Raw genomic sequence first — 9126 nt, 5'->3', positions numbered from 1 at the left:
GAAAGAAATAATAATCATTTAATTAAAAGCAACCATATTGTCATATGGAAAATTAAAACAGCCTGCAGTCTGATTATAGTCTGCAATTTGCAACTCCTTGAAGGAATTCCTTGACACCTATAGCATACATAATCACTTTTATACCTATATTTGCGTGCACACACACATACGCATCTCAAAACATTCTTTTGAATAACTATTTTGGAATGCAAATACTGAAATATAGGCGTACTATTTACTTAAGGGCAGAGGAAGGGAGGAAGGCTCAAAGAGTTTATGCAGGGTGTCCTTTTTACCCCATTTCCACCCTTATTCTCCACATCAGTCTCATTCTTTTCAATCAGTCAGATCCTCCCACTGCATCAAGGCTTACTCTTCCATCGATGATCATTCCTGCCCACTTTATCAGGGTTACGACAGCACAAGTGACAGGTAATGTCTGCAAGTCCAATAGCAAGGCATATACTGCTAACAGAAGCTACTCCCTGACTCCCCTAACTCCATGGAATTTGTGGATTCCTTTCCCAGAATCCTTAGTGTCCCCCTTATGAACTTTGTAAGTTGGGCTAATGTTGGAAATATAACAATATTTAAGAATTTACATATTTCCTGATAACTGTCAGACATTAGCTTGGTAGGAGACAGCAATAAGTCTCAGAATATATTCTGTGAAAAGGGTCCATATAACAATGTTAGTAAGCAGTTCCTTCTAATGTGCTCCTATCTTCTCTTGCTTGACAAAAAAGTGGAACCTCAATAAATGTCTGTCAGATACATGACTGAATAAACAGTCTCCAACTGTGTCAAGATCACTAGATAAAGCTGAGCAAGATACACAGGAAAAATGTTTGTTACGGGAAAATGTGGAAAATTAGTTTGGTTTAAAGTAGTATGGGGTAAGGTAATTTGAGACTGACGGAAGAAAAAGGGCCAGATAGAGCTTAAGAAATTGAAAATTCTCTAAGTCATGAACATTTATGTAAAAAAAAAAAATTGTGTATTTGTTCATTTTATTGTCTTATTTTTATTTCTACATAGCATTTATCAATATTTTAGTATTAGCATTAATATTATTTGGGATACTGTTTCTAGTGAGTCATATCTACAATTGGCTAGTAGAGATGAAGGAAAAGCAGAGTTACTTAGTAAAAATTCACAATGCCAACATTGTTGTAACTCATCCATTCCTTACTATTAAGTGAGATGTGTCTATAAAGGTTATTAGTCTTGTAGATTGTTTTTTAATCACATACAAGTTACTTCCATGAAATAATAAGTTCAAAATAGTTTTGCCAAATTAAGCAGTCATGGGTACACAACTTTGGAAAATTAGATTTTAAAATGAACCTCATATACATCTAGTCTCAAATGCTGATTCGACACATAGACCTTGAGAAGTTAATAATAGTTCCAGCCCAGCTAAAGTTCAAACTCAGTGTTCCTAGTTTCCAGTCTATTTTATCTTAAGATTTCCCCCATGGTCACAATTTATATCTCTTTTCTAAATGCTTTACAAGCTAACCTATTGGTTTTGTAAAAGGACAGATGGTTGAAATAGAGTGAGCATGATTCAGATACCTCATGCAGTAATCCAGTAAGTTGTCTTATTGTTTTAACCACCTTGCAGCCAACTTACAAAAAAAAAGTTCCTAATTGGCAGAAAAAAATGCAAAGCAAAGAGTGAATGTACAAATGAAACCATACTTGGCCCCATAACAGAGTTGGCAACAGTGTGTAGGGTGTGTAACTCAGTGTGTGAGACAGAGAGAGAGATGGAGAGACAGACAGACAGACAGACACACACACAGAAGACAGACAGACAGAGACAGAGAGAAATGAGAGATTAGGATCTCTCTGCATGCTTCCCAGTTTTCTCATTCACTGATTAAAATGGGTTGCCCAATGCCAGCCAGCCCAGGGTTGGTAATGAGTTAAGCACAGAGGATGCAATGGTGAGCACATGCACTTGGTGTCTGACCTCAACAAACTTAGAGTCTAAGTTGAGAAGATTTACAATAAAGAAGAAAGCAAATGACTAAATATAAAAATAAAAATTGAGAAAGTTGTTTTGATGGTTCTGAATAGGATGCTGTGATTGAGAGAAGGGAGACCAACTGAGACATTTATCAAAAGAAATCATACAAGTATATTTACAAATAGTACAAGAGCTAAGAAAGCCAAGATAGAGGGTCATATGAAAGCACTCGGCCTAGTCTGAGGCATCAAAGAAGTTTTCCCCTGGGGAAGTGGTGTTTTATGTGTTATGTTTGTACGTAATATACATATAACATATAAATACATATGTTTATATGTATTTATGTTTGTGTATTGTGAAGGATGCAAAGGACTTGGTTAGGAGGATGGAGTGGGTTGGTAGAACTTTCCAGGCGGAGGGGACAGCACACACATTAGTCCTGAGCAAAGAAGGAATGAAGTACATCAACAATTAGAAAAGGGCCATCATGACTGGAAATCAGAAAGCCAGAAGAAGCCCAAAGGGAAGTGAACAAGATGAGGTGAGGGACACTTCATATGGGATTTTAAGGAAAGAGAGGCCTTTTAACTGTCAGGGTTAATAACATGGGCCATGTGTCAGTTTTCTATGCTACATAACAAATTATTCAGATTTAGTGTCTTAAACAATACCCATTAGCTCATAGTTGTGCAAGTCAGAGGTCCCGCATGGCTCAACTGGGTTCTCTGCTCAGAGTTTCACAAGAACCAAGTTGTCAGCTAGGATACTGGGGAGGAATCCCTCCCCAAGTTTGTCCAGGCTGTTGGGAGAATTTACCTCTTTCCAGGTCCCTATTTTCTTGCTACTAGCAAGAAAATCCTCCAGGGCACCAAATCCTTTTTCATGTGGATCCCTCCATTCTTAAGCAAAACAATGGTATACAGATTCCTTTTTACATTCTGAATCTCTATGACTTCTTCTGTCACCTGCCATAAGACATTTCTATCTTTAAAGCATTTATGAGAGGGGTGTCTGGGTGGCTCAGTTGGTTAAGCATCTGACTCTTGATCTTGGCTCAGGTCATGATCTCACGGCTTATGAGGTTGAGTCCTGCATTAGGATCTATGCTGACAGTGTGGCACCTGCTTGGGATTCTCTCTCTCCCTTTCTCTCTCCCTTCCCTGTTCACATGCACACATTCTCTCTCTCAAAATAAATAAACTTTAAAAAAATTTAAAAAATAGTCCCACTCAAATAATTTCCTTTCAAGATTAACTGATTAGAACCTTAATTGTATCTGTAAAATGTCTTTTTCCATGAAGCCTATCATAATTGTGGAAGTACCACCAGGGGGCAAAGATCATAGGAGCCATTTAATATTCTATCACAGGCTCTAGAGTGAGACTATGGCTTCAAATTATGACACCATTACTAACCATTCTTGAATTTGGGCATGAAAGTCAATGAGGAAACATTGAACTTAAATGACACATTAGACCAAATGGACTTAGACATTTATAGAATATTCCGTCCAACAACAGCAGAATACATTCCTCTCAAGCACATGTGGAACATTCCCCAGGATAGATCATGTGTTAGGCCATAAAACAATCTTAATAAATTTAAGAAGAGTAAAATAATATCAAGCATCTTTTCTAACCATAATTGTATGAAATGAGAAATCAATCACAAGAAGAAAACTGGAAAATTCATGAATATGTACAGATTAAACAATAGGATACTGAACAACAAATAGGTCAAAGAAGAAAGCAAGAGTGAAATCAAAAAAATATCTTGGGACCAATGAAAATAGAAATATAACAATCAAAACCTATGGGGATGCAGCAAAAGCACTTCTAAGAGGGAAATTCATAGCAATAAACACCTACATCACGGAAAAAGCAAAGATCTAATAAACAACCTAACATTACACCTCAAGGAACTTGAAAAAGAACAAACCAAGCCTAAAGCCAGTAGAAGGAAAGAAATAACAAAGATCAGGGAGAAAGAAATTTAAAAAGATATAAAAAATACAACAGAAAAGATTAATGATTAATGAAACTAAAAGCTGTATTGTTAAAAGACAAACCAAATAGACAAGCCTTACCTGGTAGACTTACCAGGAAAAAAAAAGAGAGATGACTCAAATGAAAATGGAAATGAAAAAAGAAACATTACAACTAATACCACAGAAATACAAAGGATCATAATAGGGTACTATTAATAGTTGTAAGCCAACAAAATGGACAATCTAGAATAAATGGAAAAATTCCTAGAAACATATAACCCACTAAGACAGAATCATGAAGAAATAGAAAATTTGAACAGAACAATTACTAGTAAGGAGATTGAATAAGTAATCAAAAACCTCCTAACAAAAGAAAGTTCAGGAGCAGATGGCTTCACTTGTGAATTCTACCAAATATTTAAGGGTGAATTAATACCAATCCTTCTCAAACTCTTCCAAAAAATAGAAGATATAATACTTCCAAAAATACTTTATGAAGGACAGCATAAGAAAAGAAAACTACAGGCCAAATGCCTGATGAACATAGATGCAAAAATTTTCAACAAAATATTAGCAAACTAAAGCCAACAATACATTAGAAGGATTATACACCATGATCAAATGGAGTTTATTCCAGGGATTCAGGGATGTTTCAATATTTACAAATCAATCAATGTGCTACACTACACTGACAAAGCAAAAGATAACAAGCACATGATCATTTCAATAGAGACAGAAAAAGCATTTGACAAAACTCATCAATTCATGATAAAACCTTTCAAAGTGTCTATAGAAGGAATATACCTCAACATACTAAAGGCCATATATAACATATATGCTAATACCATACTCAACAGTGAAACACTGAAATCATTTGCTCTAATAACAGAAAAAAGACAAGGATGCCCACTCTCACCATTTTTTATTCAATACAGTACTGGAAGTCCTAGCTAGAGCAATTAGGCAAGAAAAAGAAGTAAAAGGCATCCAAATCAAAAAGGAAGAAGTTGGGGTGCCTGGGTGGCTCAGTTGGCTGAGTGACTTTGGCCCAGGTCATGATCTCATGGTTTGTGGGTTCGAGCTCCGCATTGGGTTCTCTGCTGTCAGTGCGGACACTACTTGGGATTATCTGTCTCTTCCTCTCTCTCTCTCTCAAAATAAATCAATAAACTTAAAAAAAACAAGGAAGAAGTAAAAGTGCCTCTATTTGCAGATGACAAGATTATATACAGAAAACTCTAAAACTCCACCAATGAAACTGTTAGAACTATTGAATTCAGTAAAGACACAGTATACTAAATCAATATACAAAACTGCGTTGTGTTTCTATACAGTAACAACCATCAGAAAAAAAATTAAGAAAATAATCCCATTTACAATTGCATCAAAAAGAATAAAATATAACCCAGTAGGGGAAGGATCTTTACACTAGAAACTAGAAGATACTGATGAAAGAGATTTAAGAAGACACAAATAAATGGAAAGGTATTCTTTGTTTATGGATTGTAAGAATTTATATTGTTAAAATGTCCATTCTACCCCCAAATGATCTGCAAATTAAATTCAATCCCTATCAAAATTCCAATAGCATTTTTCTCATAAATAGAGTAAACAATACTAAAATTTGTATGAAGTCACAAAAGATCCAAAATAGCCAAAGCAATCTTGAGGGGAAAGAAGTGAAAACAAAGCTAGAAACATCACATTTCCTGATTTCAAATTATATCATAAAGGTATAGTAATCAAAATAGTGTGGTATTTATGTAAAAACAGACACTTAAGTCAACAGCAGAGAGAGCCCAGAAATAAACCCACACATAATGGCCAATTTATAACAAAGGAGCCAAGAATATACAAAAGAGAAAAAATAGTCTATTTAATAAATGGTTTGGGGAAAACTGAACAGACATATGCAAAAGAATGATATTGGACTCTTATCTTATGTCATATACAAAAACCAACTCAAAATGGATTAAAGACTTGAACCGAAGACCTGAGAGTATAAAATTCCTGGAAGAAAACATAGAGGGAAACATAGAAGAAAATGTTTCTTTGACATTGATCTTAGCAATAATGTTTTGGATTTGAAACCAAAGCAAAGGCCACAAAAGAAAAAAACAAACAAGTGGGACTATATTAAAACTAAAGAGCTTCTTCACAGCAAAAGAAACCATCAACAGGATGAAAAGGCAAACTACAGAATATAAGAAAATACTTCTGATGAGTTAATGTTAAAAAATGTATAAAGATCTTATACAACTCAATAGCAAAAAACATTTTCCAATTAAAAAATGGGCAGAGAAACTTAATAGACGTTTTTTAAAATAAGATATAAAATGGCCAGCAGGTACAGGAAAAGGTACTCAACGTCACTAATAATCAGGGAAATGTGAATTAAAACCACAATGAAATATCACCTCATAGCTGTTAGAATGGCTACCATTAAAAACACAACAAATAAGTGTTGGCAAGGATATGGAGAAAAGGGAATCCTCATGCATTGTTGGTGGGAATGTAAACTGGTATTTTATGGAAAACAGAATGGATGTTCCTCAAAACATTGAAAATAGAACTACCATATGATCTAGAAATTCCACTTCTGGATATGTATCTGAAGGAAATGGAATCACTATATTGAAGAGATATTTGCACCCCATGTTCATTGCAGCATTATTTACAATAGCCAAGACATGGAAACAACCTAAGCATCCATCAATGGATAAAGAAACTGTGATACACACACATGCAATGGAATAGTATTCAGCCATAAAAAAGAAAAAACCTTGCCATTTTTTGAAAACATAGATGGACCTTGAGGGCATTATGCTAAACAAAATAAGTCAGGTTCAAGAAAGACAAATACTGTAATGTCACTTTTATGTGGAATCTAAAAAAAAGCCAAAAAAAACCCAGGGCTGCCTGGATGGCTCAGTTGATTGAGCCTCTGACTCTTGATTTTGGCTCAGGTCATGATTTCATGGTTTATGAGATCAAGCCCTGCATTGGGCTCTGCACTGACAGCACAGTCTGCTTGGGATTCTCTCTCTCTCTCGATAAATAAATAAACATTTTTTTAAAAACCCAAATTCATGGAAACAGAGAACAGATTGGTAGTTGCCACGGGTGGGAGTTGGAGGAATGTGTGAAGGTGGTCAGATGTACAATCTTCCAGTTATAAGATAAATAATTTCTAAGGAGGTAATGTCCGTCATGGTATCTATAGTTAACAATACGGAATTGGATACTGAAAAGTTGCTAAGACACTAGATCAAAAAGTTCTTACCATAAGAAAAAAATTTATAACTATATAAGATGTTGTATTTTTCATTAATTTTTAAATTTTAATTCCAGTACAGTTAACATACAGTGCTATATTAGTTTCAGGTGTACAATATAGTGATTCAACAATTCTACACATTACCCAGTGCTTATCAAGTGTACTCTTTAATCCCTACCACCCATTTCACCCATCCCTCCACCCACCTCCCCTCTAGTAACCCTGTTTGTTCTCTATAGTTCAGAGTCTGTTTCTTGGCTTATCTCTTGCTTTTTCCTTTGCTCATTTGTTTCCTTTCTTAAATTCCAAATATGAGTGAAATCATATAGTATTTGTCTATCTGTTTCTTTAAGTAAACTCTACCTTCAATGTGGGGCTCAAACTCACGACCCCCAAGATCACGAGTCATATGTTCTACCAACTGAGCCAGCCAGGTGCCCCTCTAATTTCACTTAGCATTATACTCTCCAGCTACATACAAGCTATTTCAAATGGCAAGATTTCATTCTTTTTTTAATGGCTGAATACTCCATTGTGTGTGTGTGTGTGTGTGTGTATGTATATATGTATACATATATACACATATATATGTATATATGTATGCACATATACATACACACACATATGTGTACATATATGTATATATACATATACATACACATACATATATGTACATATATGTATGTACATATACATACACATACATATATATGTACATATATGTATGTACATATATGTGTGTATGTATATATGTATACATATATACATACACACACACACACACCACATCTTCTTTATTTTGGTTTGTTTCAAGTTCTTATTTAAATTCCAGTTAGTTAACATACAGTCTAATATTAGTTTCAACACTTTCATATATCACCCTGTTCTCATCACAGTTAGTGCACTCCTTAATCCTCATTACCTATTTCACCCATCCCACCACACGCCTCCCTTCTGGTAACCATCAGTTTGTTCTTTATTGGCTGGTTTCTTGGTTTGCCTCTCTCTTCCCTCTTTTTTCCCCATATGCTCATTTGTTTCTTAAATTCCACATATAAGTGAAATCATATAGTACTTGTCTTTCTCTGACTTATTTCTCTTAGCAAAATACTCGTTGGTTCTGTTGTTGCAAATAGGAAGATTTCATTCTTTTTTGTGGTGGAATAATATTCCATTGTATGTATATACACCAGATCTTCTGTATCCATTCATTAATTGATGGACACTTGGACTATTTACAGAATTTGGCTATTGTAAATAATGTTGTTGTAAACATCAGAATGCATGTATCCCTTTGAATTAGTATTTTTGTATTCTTTGGGTAAATACCTAGTAGTGCCACTGCTGGATCATAAAGTAGTACTATTTTTAACTTTTTGAGGAACCTCCATGCTGTTTCCACAGTGGCTGCACTAGTTGCATTCACCAACAGTTCATGAGGGTTCCCCTTCCACCACATCCTTGCCAACATGAATTGTTTCTGGGGTTGACTATAGTGTCTATAGAAGGAATATACCTCAACATACTGACAGGTGTAAGGTGATATCTTGTAGTTTTTATTTGTATTTCCCTGATGATAAGTAATGGTGAGCATCTTTTCATGTGTCTATTAACACGTGTGTTAATAGGTGTTCTTTAGAGAAATGTCTATTCGTGTCTTCTGCACATTTTAAATTGGATTATTCATTTCTGAAGTGTTGAATTTTATAAGTTCTTTATATATTTTGGATACTAACCTTTTATAGGATAGGTCATTTGCAAATATCTTCTCCCATTCCATAGGCTACCTTTAAGTTTAGTTGGTTGTTTGCTGTGTAGAAGCTTTTTTATTTCGATATAGTCCCAATAGTTTATTTTTGCTTTTGTTTCCCTTGCCTCAGGAGACCT

This window comes from Lynx canadensis, chromosome D4 (assembly GCF_007474595.2).
Source record: "Lynx canadensis isolate LIC74 chromosome D4, mLynCan4.pri.v2, whole genome shotgun sequence".
NCBI classification, from domain to species: Eukaryota; Metazoa; Chordata; class Mammalia; order Carnivora; family Felidae; genus Lynx; species Lynx canadensis.
Note: the sequence above shows the minus strand (reverse complement) of the source record.